We start from the raw sequence: 18534 nt of genomic DNA on the forward strand, positions 1-18534 counted from the left end.
CTCAGTTTTAAGTAATGCTGAAGAATTATATCCTTTTGCAAATGTGAGAAGTGTAGTATTTTTTTTTTTCATTTTCCCAAAGAAGCTCATTATCAAGTTTTCTTCTGGGTGTCTGATATCCTTCTGTAGAGTCTGTCATCTTAAGTGTTTGTATCGTTTTAGGGGAGAATCACAATACAATTAACTGTGAACATTTTGCTACATTTAGAAAATTATACTAATGAGATATAGAAACTGTACACATTTTTTTTAATACTTTTTTTTCAAATGAGGAAGACAAGAAACTTTGACTTTTTTTAATATTATTCCCCTATACTCATGCCATCTAGCCTTCACCAGCTATTTGTTCCCATCACACACACACACACACACACACACACACACACACCCATGTTCATCTGTTCCAGCCAGCCTGAACCAGTCTCCAGTCTACCCATCAGTGTATTGTTATCTCTTCTAATACCTCTCTGGAAGACCCCACCAAGGACATTCCTTGGAAGAGAACATTGAAGAGTAGGCGCTTAGACACTCCACAAGAGTCCATCACTGAGGACATTGATTTTGATGAAGGGGGAGGGTGCCCCGGATCACCACCCAGTGATGTTGCCTTCAGAGACATCTTGGAATTCCTTAAACAATAGGTAGTTGGTCCCCTGATAACCTTTCCCTGGAGGAATCAGTGTATCTGGAGGCTTTTGGGTCTGGCCAGTCTACTTCCTGAGTGATTCCGCCTACCAATGGGCTTAAAGATTTGGTCTCTCAGTGGGTGAGGAATGAACCAGACACCATTGAGCCTATACTCAAGAGACCAGACAAAATCCTTGCACCACAAAAAGACCATCCACATTGGAGTAAAGAAGTACATGTTGATGCCATGGTTGTTGTGGTGGCCATGAGGAATGAACCAGCAGAACAGAGTTCCTGTGTCCACCCCCCTAACAGGGGAGTATAGGGTGCTGACAGATTTGGGAAGTGTGTCTGTGCTTTGATGACTTTCATTCTGAGGTCAACGAATTCTATGGCACATTTCAGTAGACTTTGCACAGATTTTATCAAGGAGCTTACCAAATCTCTCTCTGGATCCTTATCTTCTGAGGAAGGGAATACCATTTCATTGCAGTTGGCTACCTTTCAATCTATTTCCAGTTCTTCCATGAGGCTGATCTCTCATGTTGCTGCTGCAGATGGTACCTCACGGGCTGTTGTTTCAGGCATTTCCATTAGAAGACATGGTGGTTGTGCTTTTGTGATTTTGCGGAACCCTTCATATCTTCTTTCATCAGTGCACCCTTTGACGGAACCTTGTTGTTTGACCCAAAGTCAAAGTCACACACTGTAGTTGCAGAAAAGAACCCCCTGTCTGCTGTGGGCATACGTTTCTTCTACTCAGCGGTCCTTTTCCAGGCACCAAGGTGTTAGATGTGGTTCAAGAAGTGCCAGAGTCCCTTTCAAGATACACATGGAGAGAGTTTTCCAAGGGAACTCAAATGGAAGTTGCCACCCCAATGGCAGAGGTGGTCTGCATAATCAGGAATCTAGAGATTCCCTCTCAGACAGGTCTTATCAGCTCTCCTGATTGGAGGCCTGAATGTCTGCCTCTAGAGGCGGTTGGGGTTTTTTTATCCTTGCACCAGAGCACCTGGCCAGATATCACAGAAGATTCATGGAGTGAGGAGGTTAATATCCAGAGGTTATGTCATACCATTCTCCCAACCCCTGCCATCAGTTCTGAAGAAAATTCCCAGTGTTCTCCCCAGTTAGAGGGAAGCGGCTTCTCTAAAGATTAAAAAAGCTGCTAGAACAATAGTCATCCAGGAGGCCCCCCCAGACCAGAGAAAGTCCGGAACTTATTCAGTATTCTTTTTAGTGCCAGAATAGACAGTGGACTTGAGACCAATTGAGAAAGTCCGGAACTTATTCAAGATTCTTTTTAGTGCCAGAATAGACAGTGGACTTGAGACCAATTTTGTATCTCATCAAACTAAACCAGTCTGTTCAGTACACAACGTTCTGGATGGTCAGAGTTAAGTCCATTCTGCCATTTCTGCAGAAGGATGACTGGATGAGCACAGTAGATCTTCAAGATGCGTACTATCATATCAAAATGAACAGGCGAGCCAGAAGATATATATGCTTCTGGCTGGGAGCCAGTCATTAGCAGCTCAGAGCATTGCCCTTTGGTCTCGCCTCAGCCCTCAGGGTGTATACCAAGTGCATAGCTGTCATAGCAACTTACTTGAGACTGCTGGGATTCTGAATGTTTCCATATCTGGATGACTGGCTCCTAACTGCTTCAGCCAGACATCAACTGATTCAAGCAAGGGACTATTTACTCTAGCTGTGCTCCTATCTAGGAGTACCTGTCAATTACAACAAATCTCAGCTCTCTCCAACTCAGACTTTGGAATTCATTGGTGCTCATTTCAATACAGCCACCCAAATAGCTTTTCTTCTTTCTCAGACACACACCATTCAATTCCATGCCAAAAAGATTGTTCAGAGTTCTTCCCTCCATGCTCATCTGGTACTCAAAGCCTTGGGATCCGTGGCAGCAGAGATCACCTTTATACAGCTGGCCAGGTTCCATATGAGAATCCTTCAGTGGACTGTCTCAACTCAGTGGTCTGTTCTACAACACCCAGTATCCAGGCCAGTCAAAATAACTCAAGCTTGCAGGAGTTACTTTTTCTGGTGGATCCACACCTGTGAAATACACAAAGGCTGCCCTGTTGTTCTCCCTCAACCCAAGACCACAGTGACCATAGATGCCTCCCAGCTCGAGGGGGGGGGGCACTTCTTGGAAAGGACAGTCCATTGCACATGGTCTCTTGAAGCAGTCAAAACTCATGTCAGTGTTGTGGAGATGAGAGTTGCCATTGCAGGCCTTCCAAGACACTCTCCAAACCGGGACTATTGCTATTCAGCCAATGTGTTGGTGGTCTGGTAGATCAACAAACAAGGAAGAAACAGATCTTAACCTGTTTGATGAGAATCTATGCTAGTATGGCAATGGGTGATATCTTCCAATTGATTTCTGATAGCAGTACACATCCAAGGGAAATCCAGTGTGGTTGCAGAGAAGTTAAGCAGGTCCATTCTGATGCTTCACGAATGGTCTGTCAATGTTAATGAGGTGGAGAGGATTTTCTGTCGATGGGACCACACATACTGCAACCTTTTCACATCTCGCCTCAACAACAAGTCAAGCAGGTTCTTTGCCCTGATTCCCCCACTGGGGGTGTCACCGAGGGATGGTCTACCACGCTTGGCTCTCTGGTCTCCTTTATACTTATGCCCCGGTATGTCTCATCCCCAAATTTCTCCAGAAAGCATCTCAGTTGAAGTGCACATTTATCCTCATTGTCCAGTACTGACCTTGTCAGATCTTTTTCCTTTCTTTGGCCTCATCTTCATCTGTCCTGGATTCTGGATCCATCTCCAGACCTCTTGTCTCACCCAACAGGGATGAGTCATCCAGATATATCAGGCCTCATATCAATCGCATGGTTTCTCCATTTCCCTTGATTGTTAGACATTCGAAACTTTCCTTCCCCAGCTATCACATTTTTATCTTCCCATATAACTTCTACTAGAAAAATTTACAAAAGTAAATGGAAAAGATTTGTTTTTTGGAACCCAAGGCAAGAATTTAGATCCTTTTTCAGCACAGATTTTAAAGGTCGTCTGACTTTTTAACCACAATTTCAATGAAGGTGCTAACTCCTCAACTATTGATGGCAATTCGCAGTCATTTCCAACTTTCATAGTGGAGTTAATAATTCTACCTTGGCTTCCTCAAAGCTTTGTAAAGCCTTTCTCAGGGGAACCTACTTAATTAGACCTCCTTTAAAGGATCCTACTTCTCCTTGGGATTTAAATATTGTTATTCAGGCCTTGACTCAACCACCCTTTGAACTTTGGCTAACTATGATCTGAAGTTTTTGACCTGGAAAACTGTTTTCTTAGTTGCTATTACTTCTGCCATCTTAAAAAACACCTTACTTAACTTTTCACAAGGATAGGGTTTCAAAGGTGGTGTCGCAATCTACTAATAGCATCATCAGTCTTCTTTTCTGACTTTTCAAACAAAGGATAATATATGTTGCATCTTTTGGATGTCCACATATAGTTACATTTTTACCTTCAAAGAACCAAAGATTTTAAAAAAATCTGAGTAATTGCTAATTTCTTTTTCTGATTCAAGACTAGGCAAACTGGTATCTAAAGTGACCTTGGCCATATGGTTAATTGATTGTATTACTTGTGTTTATGAGAAAGTGGGTTTGCCTTTACCAAAAGCTCCAAGAGCCCATGCCACGAGGTCTATGGTGACTTCATCAGCCTTTATTTCTAGAACTTCCTTGGATGATATTTGTGCAGCTGCAACTTGGGCTTATCGTCATACCTCATTACAAACTGGATATGGTCTCTGGGGGAATAGCAGCCTTTGGCTTGGTGGTGTTCTGGAATATCTTTCCTTAGAGTCCTTCTGGGATTTAAGTTGCTAGGAACTCTGTCCTATCTGTTGAGCCCATGCTTCCAGTCCTTTCTGACGCTGCACTACTCTGTCTAGCATATGAGCAGCAAACTAGATCTGAGGTATGTTAGGTTGCTGGGTCATTAAAGGAAAAGGGAGGAACTTGAGAGTTTAGATATTCTACAGTCTAGAAGAAGTGGCTGAGTTGTATCCAAGGATTGGATCTGAACCCAACGGTTGAGTTGTTGAGGAAGAATGAAAATGGACAGCATGGAATGGTTATGGTGAGTACATAACTCTTTTTTTTTGCGGATAAATGCTGTATTCTATATCCTGAGCAGAAGTCATATAGAGCCACCAGTTAAGTCTGCAAAATATCAGATTATGACAGTGAAGGCCTGTGTAGTCCTATACTTGTTACCTGTGTATATAAACCATATGTCAATCCATTTAAAGATTAAAAGACTTTCAAGCAGATACAATAGAATGATCAGTTACAAAATGTAAACAAAAGTGCTATTCTACTGTTAAGAAATACAGTGCAGCTCAGTGCTTAATTTAACGACACTACATTAGTTGCTTAGACCATGATATATTACAGTTGAAAATGTTTTTTTCTACTGTAATTTGTATCACATTTACTTCTGATGGTAATGACTAGTCAGTGAAGCGGTATCATGGACAGGTACTATATTCTGCATCCTGAGCAGAAATTATATACAACCACCAGAGGAGTTTGCAAAATATCAGTTTGTGACAGTGAAGGCATGTGCATCCATGCATTTGTTACTTGTGTACAAAAGGGCCTATGTTGCCCCATGTTTTTGTTTTAAAATGTCATTATAAAGCTTTCAGACAGCGAAAGTAGGATATTAGGTTATAAAGGGTACCTAAAACTGCTGTTCCAACTTTAGAAGGGATTTTAAAGTAATTCAGTGCAGCATTTAACATTTAGAATTTTATCAGAACATATTACAACTAAAAAAAAAAGCTTTCCATGGAATATTTAAGGTCTTCTGATGTAATGGCTACTCACACTGTGACGCTGAAGCCTAGGAACCCGTGTATTTTGTACCTATGTATAAATGGTGATAATGCATTTCCATTTCAGCATTTCTTCACAAAACTTTCAAGCAGTGAAAACAGAATATTTAGCTACATACTGTATACAAGACCACTTACCTTTCTTCATTGCAGCTGAATGATTGCTTTGACACCAACTTCATCTGCTGCAATCATTGGCAATTTGACCCATGATATGTTGCTACTTTAATAAATCCTTTGATGTAATATATACTTTTTTTTTTTTTTTTTTACCTCTGATGTTATGGCAACTCAGTAAAGATAACATACTGGACCAGTAATATGTTCTTCATCCTGAGAATAAGTTATATGCAGCCATCCAGTGGAACATGAGTATGATGCAAAATGTAAGACTGTAACGGTGAATGCCTGTGAACCCCTGTACTTAATACCCATATATTGAATGCCTTATGTTAGTTGTGCTGTACATTTGCATAAGGAAACTGTCAATCAGTGCAATAAAGTAATCTAGTCTTCCTTTGTGGATTTTAGTGCAGCTCCGTTGTCACCAACATTTTAGCTGTTTCAGACCATAGTGTTTGAACCCTGACAAGTTGCAATTGTAACATATATGTATAATTGTAACTTTGTTGTAATGACATTTCACTGGGAGTGTATTCTGGATAGTACCATGTTCTATATTCTTAGCAGAAGCCATTTACAACTCCCACAGTGGAAACAGAGTACAGTGCAAAAAGACTGTGAAAGCTCTGTGAATCAATCCATTTGGTATACATTTATAAAAGGCCATATGTCACTCCGCCTTTGGGATTTCATTATGAAATTTTCAAGTAGCGACAACTCAGCTGCAAAATCTATGTAATACTGCTATATTCTACCATTTTTCAGTGCAGTTCAATGCTGAATTTGACTCCACCATTTTAGCTGCTTCCAAAAGTGCATTTGAGCCACAATAGAACTGTTTTCTAGTGACGTAGAATTTTTCCATCCAGAAAAATTACAACACAGTAAAGATCATGTGAACTACTGCAACATTTTGCATCCTGACCTTGGCCACAAGTCACATGTTACCAAAGGAAACCTTGTGTATTATGAAACTGTGACAGCAAAATGGGAGTGTACATCTTTTTCTGAGAGACAGTATCTCAAACTTGTTCTTGTTGTTAAAACTTTTCACATTGGTATTCATGGATATTTAGATACATTGCAAGGATTTTAATGCAGCTAAATACTGATGTAGATTACAGCCAGCTGTCCTCCTTAATACATGTAGTTTTGGTCATGATATAGTTGTAATGATAGAAGCGTTTCCATATGAAGTTTGTCTGTTTTACTTATGTAAATAGAAGTCAGTAAAGACAAATGCATTTTGAATTGTGAGAAACATGTCATACTGGGACAGTGAAAAGCCTATAAACTACTTCTGTTTGGTACACCTGTACAAAAGACTATATGTCAATTTCCTTTTGAGTTCATAATACCATTGGCAGTTAGATCACTCAGGCACAAAATACAGCTGTGACTGCAACTCTGCCCTCATAGCTTTAAAATGCAGCATAGCACAGAATTTGATCCTCCATGTTGGCTGCTTCAGAACATGGACAGTTGATATTAAAAGATGCCCTTTTCCTGGAGAAAAGTATCTATGATTTTTACTTGTGTAATAATTCAGTAAAGATGTGTTCTAGACAAGTACTGTATTCGACATTCGTAGGAGAAGCCATATACACCCCCCACAGTAGAAAACTGAGTATAGTTTAAATAGTCTACCTGAAAACCCCTTACATTTGGTACATGTGTCTACAGGACCATATTTAACAATGCTATGAAAGTTCATAATACAGTTAGCAGGTAATTATGATATAACACTTGGATCCAAAATGCAGCTACAGTTTTACTTTTGCTCTGAAGGCTTTAATGCAGATCAGTTTGACCCCATCACCTTGACTACTTTACACCATGCATTTTGAGTTATGCCGTGTTAAAAGTGAAAAATCCTTTTTACTGAAGAAAGCTGTACAATCTTATATGCCTGATGAAATGACAACACAATAAAGACACATGGATATAATCATGCACTTACAATTAATAGAAACAGAGTATAATAGAACTTGGGTGTTGCTTTTAATGGTAGCTACAATCAGTACAGGTATAAATCTGACATAGTGTGACATTTTCTAGTGTTTTGTAAAAACATGGGTATACATTTATAAACTGTAGTCAAGTTGTGCTTTTAGGTGCAGACATAACAGCTGCATATTGCATATAAGTGTCAGGTCACATTTCCTACTAATGCTTTCCTTCCATCCTCTGTATTGACATTGTATCCTTTTATATATCACATACTTGCCCCTGTGAGAAAAATAAAAATGTACATGTTTGTTATGAACAGAATCTTAATACATCTATGTTAGGGAGGCTGTGAAATTATAATATATATTTATTTCTTAGCATAATATACTACACTTCTAATACATTTGTATACACTGATTTTCATGTTTAGCATTTTTTATTACATCTCTGGTGTATCCTCTGTATTACACTGTCAAATTGTATGTATACATGCATTTTTAATTGCATCTATACTATTTTTTTATGTAATCTAGCTTGGTGGAGCTTTTCTTCCTGGGCACCCACTGAAATGGGTATTTATTACCCAGAAGGATTTTCCCAGTACAAAGGTAAGTAAATATCATCATGTTTCTAAAATGCAACAAAAACAGTAGCTTAGTAGTTTCAGCTCCTTTCATGCACACTCTGAACCAATGGAATGTCCTTTTCTGAGAAGTGTACACTGCCTTTGACTGCGAAGTCACATAAATACAATGACTACAGTAATGTACTTTAGCATATTGCTGTCAGATGCATACACTGCCATTGTGGGTCATATTGATGATCATGTAGTGGTATTCATGTAACTTTACTTTACTTTTGTACATAGCCTGTCACCCCAAAAAGATAAAGATGTCTCATAATAAAGTGAAAGACATAATCACAATAACAATTTTAATCTTACTTTAAATATTTACACTGCCCCTGATAAACCATAAAAGCAATCATGCAACTGCCATATGCTTTCACATAATTGTACCAAAAGATAGCCACTTTGTGTACATCATATGCTCGTGATAAAAATTAATCAACACAATATGTATTTAGCTAAATCTGAGCTTTATCAATGATTGTTTTACAGTAATGATGCAATGATCTGTTGTATTTACATGTAGTATAACCCTCCCCTCAAAAGGAGGGCCACTTTTTCTGTATACTTTCAATATCTGACTGAAGAAATTAAGAAAGATATAATGACCATAGTATTGTATTTTATCTTGTTCAAAGATGCGCACGCACACACTCTGAAATGCCATATCGATTATCATTCAGCAGTGATCATGTTTCTTCCCTCCTACCTTCCAAGCTTCTACAGGAACAGCAGTAATAAAGGTTTATAAACATAAAACAGGCAGAAAGCTAAAATTCAAAGTGGAAAGGTATGACAATGAAGCAGGGAGGAAATTCAAGAAATAGGGAGAGAATGGAAGTTTGGATGCAGATTCTTAAGGGGAGCAAAGCCAAACAGAATATTATATCCATAAAGTAACAGAAAGTATTCTAAGAACTAAGCCAGTGCGAGAAAGGAGAAAGATTCTGCTGATAGGGATGACTCTAGTTGGGGGTACAGGGAATAGGCAAGTGGGGCTGGAATTGATTGGAGAAAACCGACACGGGAACCATGGTACTGGGAGCAAATAATTAGAAAGCGAACAGTAATAAAATAGGAAAGAGGCCAAAAATGTATTTTGACTGCAGGCTACAGACTGCTTTCCCTATCATGGACTGCTATCGCAGTATTTACAAAATAAAGGGATAAGAAAATCATGAGTGAAAGACCTGCCCTACTAAAGATTTTAGTTTAATCTAGAACAGAAGTTGCTGTTAAAAAAGTGATAATTAGGGCTTATAAAATATTGCATGATAACTATAGGAATGAATCAATCAGAGGAGGTTAGAAAAGACTGGGAAGAGAGATTAGGATAAGCAATTCACAAGGAAAAAGTGAGAGGACGTGTGGTTCTCAAATAAGCAACAAAGTCTAGAAGATTAAGGGATGTGCTTGGAAGTGTTTGCATAGGTATTTTTTATACCCCAAGCAGATTCCAATTAATTTGCTCCTCAGGTAGATGGCAAATGTTGGAAGTGTAATGGAGAAGAAAGGGGTAACTGGGAATACATGTTTTAGGAGTGTAATGAGTTGGCAGACTAAACAAAATCCCTACAAAATACTCTGAGAATTATTGGGTGAGCAAATGGGAAAATATATATTTTTTTAGCTGGGATACAGGATCTAAGTTGCCTAGACATAGTAAGGCCTTATTAAGTTTAATTCTGTTGATTATCACATGCCAATGGACATTAGTAGAGTCCCTTTAATTGCATGATGTGCACACCATACATTTCAAGATGTATAGTGGCTAGAAAACTTCAATTAGTGACTGAGTTATCCAGGCCAAGGTACATGGAGAAGTGGTTGTCATGGTTAAGTATTTACGTTGCTCACCTTTCTAACTGAAGACTGAAAAAGCAACTTATGAGTTAGAATCAGTGGGCAAACCTTCACCATTAAAATAGATTTTTTTTTTTTGTAAAAGTAAGTAGCTCTCACTTGGGGTATTTGCTGTGTTTCTAGCCATTACTTTTACTGTTTATATGTGCATTTTGGCAGCTGATAATTTGTGCTATATTTTAGTTTTATTAGAAAACAGTTTGAAGATTTTATTAAATAATTTTGCCAATGTGTAATTTGTTGACATATTCCAGTTTAGTTTGAAAGATTAATTAAAAAAAAAGTTATGGGGGGAGAGGGGTTTGCCCATGTGCAAAAAAAAAAAAAAATTTTTTTTTTAAATAGCTGCTTCTTATTTCAGCAACAAAGATACTCACTTTATACGGTGCTTATCAGTTTTAGTTGTAGGCTAGTTCCAAACAACAATCCGCCTTGTAGACTTGATATGCATTGACTTATTAATAGAGAGCTAGTTATACTAGTAACACCTTTAAGACCAACCTTACCTCTTCTTGTTGGTATTCATTCGCTCTCATCTTTCTAATGTGCCAGTCTTGTTCAGTCATCCTTTGTTTTTTTCTTTGAGATCCTTTTATACTATTTCCTCTCCTTTTATCTATTCTTGCCCTGATAGCTTACAAGCTCATCCATTATTTTTTAATTACTTCCTTCTATATTTGCCATTTCATCCTATGATATATACTAATTTTTTCTTTGAGAAATGCTTTCTTTTGACCCATCAAGTCTTTCATAAGTACTAATACTTCCTTGTTTTTATCGGGAATTCCATTTCTTAGGAATTGCTTTTTTAGCACCAATCCCCGTAAAGATATCAGCTCATTTCTGTATGAGATACCCTTTGATTTTGTTATGAAGTTTAGCAAATAATCTCCCTCATTTGCATGCCATGCAGTTACCAGTATTTTTCCACCACCTGTTGCAAGCTTCAGTGAATTTTTCCAGTTTACCACATCCCTGAAAACATGTCTCCAACATCCAACTATATTCAGTTGACACCTCCAGCATTTAGTATCTACACCTGGGTACACTTTGTCTGTTCAGAGTATATAAATAATTGTGTAGAAATTTCTATTCAAATATTTGAAATTTCCTAGCTTTAGTCACTTTTCTTGGGATCTTACACATTTCTTCCCAGTAGTCCTGTAACCCTTTCTCCCTTAGTGTCTTTTCCAAATTTAATATTAGTGCCCTTTTTGTTTTTCCATCATTACAATCTTTTAAGGCCTTTCTGCTCACCATTATTTCCTTTCCTTTCTTTTGTGGCTTCTTCTGTCCTGGCCTTAATCAATATTTAGACTGTATTGGATTTTACAATTACCTTCCTCCTGCTTCATCATCATATTTCTATAGTATTCTCTTATCAGCCTTTTCTTTTTAAATGGTATGTTTCTAATACTTCTTTCTGGTTCATTCTTTTGTCTCCCCTTCTTATATCCTCCCAGAAGCTTATTTTACCTTTTTTCTAGTGTTCCAATCTTTTAGTGTAGCTGTCTCTACTTGGAGTCCATGTTTCCCAAATTCTGTCAGCTTCAAGTCAAAATTCCACCACTTTATTTTCCCTTTCAAATGTCCTTCCATTGTGTGCACTAGAAGGTCCTTAAGATTTCCTTATTGTGGGTTTGTCTGAAGTCAACCCATATAACCACATTTTGTGCTCTTGGATTTACTCTCCTGTTTCTAGCATTATATCTCTGCAGTCTGACATTATTTTTTAAATAATACTCATCTGTGTTATCTAATATTCTACTAGGTTGGATACCATCAATCCTCTGTTATGAGGTCTCATCATGAATTCCCAATTAACTGTCCTTTGTTGCCTCTTTCAAACAAATTTGGTAACTTGTCTTTTAAGCTGTTTCCATTTCCCTGGTTTTTATATATAAATTCTTGTCCTATGTGCAGTATGAATAGTGTTATAAACATCCTTACTGCTTACATTCTTTAGCCCATGTCTATCTACATTTACTGTCTGCAATCTCTTTATTATTATCCTTACTTTTTCCTTCATGCCCATGTCACCTCTACAGAATCTTGTGAGTTTTTTGTTATCCACACATCTTAATATTTAAATTTATGACCCCCACAGGCTAGGTTATTCTTTCATTTTTTTAAAGGAAGGAGCATAATTTACACAAATTGTTTTTGTTTTATACCCCACTGTCTCTCTAAATTGTTTTAACACTTCAAATAGTACAAATATTAGTACAAATATTGGCTCTGTCAATATTATTACATCATTAGCAAACATAGTACTGATATCAGGCTCTGTCAAGATTACTGCATCATTGGCAAACATTGCTTATTTATACCGTTTCATTTATCATCCCTTGATTTCAGAACATATTTTGTTTGCTAAAGGATGCAAATATATTGCAAACAGTAGTCAGAAAAACAGGCACTTAATAGATGAAAATACAACATCAAAAATTCAACTTTTTGCAGATGATGTTCTAATTACATCAGCAGGATCTAATTCTTCTATGCAGTCTTTATTTGATAAAATGATGAATTTTAAAAGTATTTCTGGTTTAATATTCAATGAAGAAAAAACTAAAATACTACCTATATATACACGAAAAAATATTCTCATTAGTGATTTTACTAAATATGTACCCAATTCAGGTCAGATAACTTATTTAGGTATAATACTATCTAAAGATATTAAATCTATTATATATAATAATTATAATACCTGTTTTCTTAATATACAAAATCTTTTTAATACCTGGAATAATATGTTTTTTTTTACTATGGAGGAGAGACTTACAATTATTAAAATGATAATATTCCCCAAGATTTTATACTTAATACAATCAATAATACTTCCACCTACAAAAATAATTATCAAGAAACTGAATACACTAATGTTAAATTTCTTATGGGCACCTAATAGACCTAGGATTGCATTAAAGAAACATACTAATAGCTGGTCTCAAGGGGGTATTTATTTTCCAGACTTTAATTTATATATTATCTCTTCTATTATAAAAGTTATTACTTTATTAATAGATCAGTCATATATCGCAAAATGGAAAGATTATTGGGAGCTAATTAGTATGCACTTCATGAAAATCTCCTTAACACATAAAAATATGATTGTAAATAACTCCATGTTGTGGTTGCTAAAGGAATTTTGTATTTCACCTAAACATATGATTTGTTACCCATTAAATATTATTATTAGTTATCGTAACTTTATATTCATGCACCCTAAGTATAGGGAATGGAATTTTATTGTATTCCCTATAATGTATACTCAGGGTATGCTTATGTCATCTACTTCTGAAGGAGCACATTTAGCTATAGATAATGATCTAAAGTACTGGTATCAGCTGATATCGGATAATAAAGTTAAAAATCTAGATTTCTTAAAACAAGAATTTGATCTAAGAGAAACTTGCTGGTTAGAGGTTCAGATCTTTAGACAACATCTCATTGATAGAATAGATCTAATGTCTATAACAGTTAAAGAATCTATTCCAAAACTGATTGATTACTTGATATTAAATTTACAGCATAAAGTTTCTGATAAAGGTAAACTTTCATATATACATAAAATTATCAGACAAGAAACTTTACAGTGTAGATTCATACTGGAATTATTTCACCTCTATTAATGGGGACCCACCAACTCAACAAGATAAACAATATATATTGGAATCTGCTTATAGAACTACATCTTCCATTGTCTGGAGACTTTATACATGGAAATTTTACATAGATCTTTTTATACACCTTTGATGATGAATAAAATAAATAATAAAGATAATCTATGTAAGAGATGTAATGTAGAAATTAATGCTGACTGGGCTCATATGTTTTATGACTGTATGAAGTTGAAAGAATACTGGAAGTCAATTAATGAATTTTGCAGGCTCTTTTACAGATAATTTCATTATTTCTAAGTCTCTTATATTATTCAACACACCTGTACCTCAATGTGTTAAAAAGATTAAGCTTCCATCCTAGCAGTGGCTAGGAAAATAATAACGATACACCTCCTTTGTTCAATGAATTTAAAAATGTTATGAATATAATGTGCCATATGGAAATAAGCACAATTAGAATGAGAACAACTAGAAAAACATCATATTATATTGTATGGGATAATTTACAAAATTTGTTAAAAACATTCTAATTTCAATAGCATGGTATTTTAGTTTAATTAATTGATCTGATTGTAGTGGATGTCTTTGTAAATACTTTAGTTGTTTTGTTGAATATTATAATAATACTATTTTTTAATTACTTGTATAAAATTGTTATGATATTTCTCTTATATGTTAAAACAATAAACCTGTTTTGAAAAAAAAAAGAAAAACAGGCACTTATACTTTGTTCCCCTTCGTATTTGAAACTCTGAGGTTACCCAGACATTCATTTTTATTCTGGGCGTGGCTCCCATATTTATTTCCTGAAGTGACATCATAGCTGAAGAAAAACATTTCTTTTAAATATTTCCCATAGCTATAGCCATTGTAGCCCATCAAATGCCTTTTCTGCAGCCATTCCCTTCATTATAAGGGGTTTTAGCATTATCTCAGCTTCTTGATGAACCATATTCACAAACAATATTTTATTCAATACACACAGACCACAGTTGAAGGAAAATAACAGCAAAGCACAGCTCCAAAAGCCAGAAATCCGATTTTTTTAATTGTGAGAAATAAAAGCTCTCCAGCACCTTGACTTTCAACAGCCTTGCCAGAGTATAAAATTTCATTAAAAATTCACTCCTTATATACAAACTTATTAATTATATAAGCATCCATTAAAATAATCAGTTAAACAATTAAATTAATACTCTCCAGTTGCACTCCATATTTAACCCTTTAGAAACTGCATATTTTTAAAGTTTGTTTTTTATATTAACTTCATCAAATTCCCTGCAGACTTCTCTATCAGAGATGCTGGGTGAGCCTATACAATCCTTGATAGGGAAGGCAATGTCTAGCCTGCAATCCAAATAAATTATTGGCCTCTTCCTATTCTATTACCTTTCTCTATATATTTATTTGCTCCAAATACCTTGGGTCTTTTGCCAATTTTCTCCAAATTTCAGCTCACTCTTTGCTGTTGTCTGTATCCCTAATTGCAGTCATCCCTATCGGCAGAATCTTCTTTCTGTATTCATGTGTTGGCTTAGTTCTTAAAATACTTTCTGCTAATTTATGAGTGTAATATTCTGTATGGTTATTGTTATTCTCCTTAAGGATCTGTATCCAAAATCCCAGTTTTTTCTTGTTTCTTCAGCTTCCCGGTTTTGTCACCACCACCACCTTTCCACTTTGAATTATAGGTTTCTGCTTTTGCTATGTATAGGTGCCTTACCTCTGTTTCCCCCCACCCCGATAAAATCCTTGAGCTCTATATAAATTGCTATCCACAACCACTCCTCTGGTTGATAAAAAAAATATGCTTGACCTGTGTATAAAAGTAAAGGGACCAAAACTATTTTGACTGCTTGTATCTTGCACAGAACAGAGCTTCCAGTTTCTCAGTTTTTGTATTATCTTTTGTTTAGTCTCTTACCATATATCCTTAGCTGTCACACCAGAATCATTTTTAATCCATACTCCTGAGTACTTCATTTTATCATGTCCCCATAAATATGGATATTGCTGAACCAATTTGTGTGTGGGTACATAATCTACAGCTCTTGCCTTTGCTTTAGCTTCATTAATTTTGAACTCCAAAAAGATATGAAACTGAAAATGTTCCACAACACTGAAATATCATTTTCTGGTTTTATCAGGTATAAAATATGTGCAAATAAAGCGGTTTCTTCTTGACTACCATACCAATTATACCCTTCAATTTCTGAGTCTGTTTCTTTGCCAATGGTTTTAAATATAATGCAAATAAAGAGGAAAAAGGACACCCCTGCCTGGTTCCTCTGTTTAAAACAGAAATTATCAGAGAGGAACCCACCCACTTGAATTTTTGCCTCTGATCCCTCATCTATCCTCCTAATCAACCTTATAATTTTATCAGAGAATGTAAATGCTTCCATTGATCTGCTCATGAACTCCCAGCTTACTCTCTCAAATGCTTTCAGTACATTAAGACCCACCAACAACAGTGGTATTTTCTTACATTCTGCTTCCCTCGATCACCAATGTTCTGTTAATGTTGTCAAATGTTTGCCTACCCTCCACAAAACCACATTGATCCATATCTATCAATTCTGGCATCACCTTTGACATTCTTTTAGCCATTACATATATAAACAGTTTATAATCATGGTTTAGGATTGAAAGCCATTACAGATATAAACTGTTTATAATCATGGTTTAGGATTGAAATGGCCCCACATGAAGCAGGATCGGATAGGTCTTTACCCTCCTTAGATATTACAGTCACCACTGCTTTTTTCCAGGATGGTGCTTCTCCTCATCTTAAAATACTGTTAAACAAAACAATGGGATATTTTCAAACAACTGTGACTGTGCTGAGTCCATAAACGAGGTCTAGAGTCACCAGCCAAGACTCTTGCCCCAGCATGGAAGGAGTTGCTGTAGAGTCAGCATTTTGAATTTTGGCATGCCTCATAGCAAGAGTGGCAGAAGCCTCCCTCTGGAGAAAGGGGTTCATGGGCCTTTGTCTAGAGTTCTCTCCGACTCTCATCACGCCGCCTAAGGCGTGCCGGTTGAAGAAGGAAGAGGCTGAGCCAGCCGAGACGACCGTGTCTGGGCCTAAGCAGCTATAGGTATTTGTTTCCTACAAGGTTAAACAATCTTCCAGCTCATCAGTTTTTCCCTCCTAGCTTCCAAACTTCCACGGGAATAACTTCTATTCTTGGAGAGTTTCCTGTGGATTGGTTATACATCACTGTTTTTATCTCATCTCCTCCTATCCTGTTAGTAATTGAACCACCTTTACCTCCAACCTTGGCATATTTAATTATTCCATAAACATTTCCATTTGTACCTTTTCTTGATTTCCATATTTCTCTGCTTTTTACAGATTTTCATAAAATTTCCAAAATATTTCTAGTACTTCTACAGGATCTCTTGTTGTCTTCCTTGTTATAGGCTCTCTAAGCTTGGCAACAACCCTTTCTACTTTCTGTTGCCCGAGTCATTGTGCTCTAAGCTTTTGTACTCTGGAGTTATCAAAAAAAAAAAAAGTTGCTTAAAAGCAATATTTCTAAACTCATGCATATTATCAAGGTGCAATCCCTTATTTTCTGTTTAGCATTTTGCAATTGCTCCTCTTATTCATTAAGATTCCCCCTAATTGTGGGATACTTTAACCTTTGTCAGTCCCTCTAAATAATTTTTGTTACTCAACCATATCTCCCTTTTATTTCCACCCTTTTTATAGACTCTACTTTAATTTTATCCCACTCCCTAGCTACATTTTCAGAAGATTTTTTTTATCTTCTTTAATAATTTCCACCAAGCATTCCTGACATTCCTCTTTTTTAAGAGATAGGTGTGAAAATGCCAGTGTTTCATTTTTATTTCATTACCCTGCATTTTCATTTTAGTTAATATCAGCATTGATCTGAAATAGTAATTGGATGTGTATCAAAATTTTCAATTACATACACGTTCCTGTGAAATATAAATTCTGTCTAGCCCAGCCCAGTTTTTTCTGGCTTTGGGAATAATATTCACTCCAAATGCCAACTACTGAATTCACATCTTCCATGCCAAATATTTTCATAAATTTCAAAAATCGACCCTCTTTTGTTATACTTTGCCTTCTGGGCCTTCCATATACATCTTCACTGCTGCAAATCTAATTTTAGCCCCCATCTGTAAATAATATTCCCTGCTGAAAGCTGATTATTTCTCCCAGAATTTTCTTAAGATCCATTGTAGTATTTTTAGGATGAGTATAATACATGCCAGTAGCCCCTTAGTACTACAAATCTACCTAAACCTATCAAGTCTTGATCAACTTCCTTGTCTTCTAGCATAGTATGTAAAAAGAATTTTGCTCTGCCCTCTTTTTCCATAATCACTCTAGCATTATGATTGCATACCTGTTTTTAGGAATCTACCTTCCAGTGTTATCTAGGGCCCCCATCTTACATCTGCTCTCTCTATAACCGCATTCTTATCTTCCAATATTTGTCTCATCTCCTTTTTTTGTTGTTGTTCTTGGTGGCAGGTATATATTTCCTATTATTTTCTAATATCCTAGTTACCTCTCAGCAACACGTTTTGCCCTATCAATTTTACATTCTTCTGTTTCTTTGTATTTTTTTCTTCTTAGCAATATGATTACTCCCCTTCAACAAAACTAATGATCTCTTGGAGTTTCAATCATCTGTCTCTTGATTGTTGCTCACCCTTACTTATTTAGCATAGAAAAACTATAACTGTTTTTCACTTCTCCCATCTTAGACCCCTAAGCTAAATATTTATCTTCTTTTACCCTACCCCCCTTTTTATGTTACCCTAATCTAGTTATAAGG

Source organism: Protopterus annectens, chromosome 8.part0 (assembly GCF_019279795.1).
Source record: "Protopterus annectens isolate FY-2018-M chromosome 8.part0, PAN1.0, whole genome shotgun sequence".
Taxonomy (NCBI): domain Eukaryota; kingdom Metazoa; phylum Chordata; order Ceratodontiformes; family Protopteridae; genus Protopterus; species Protopterus annectens.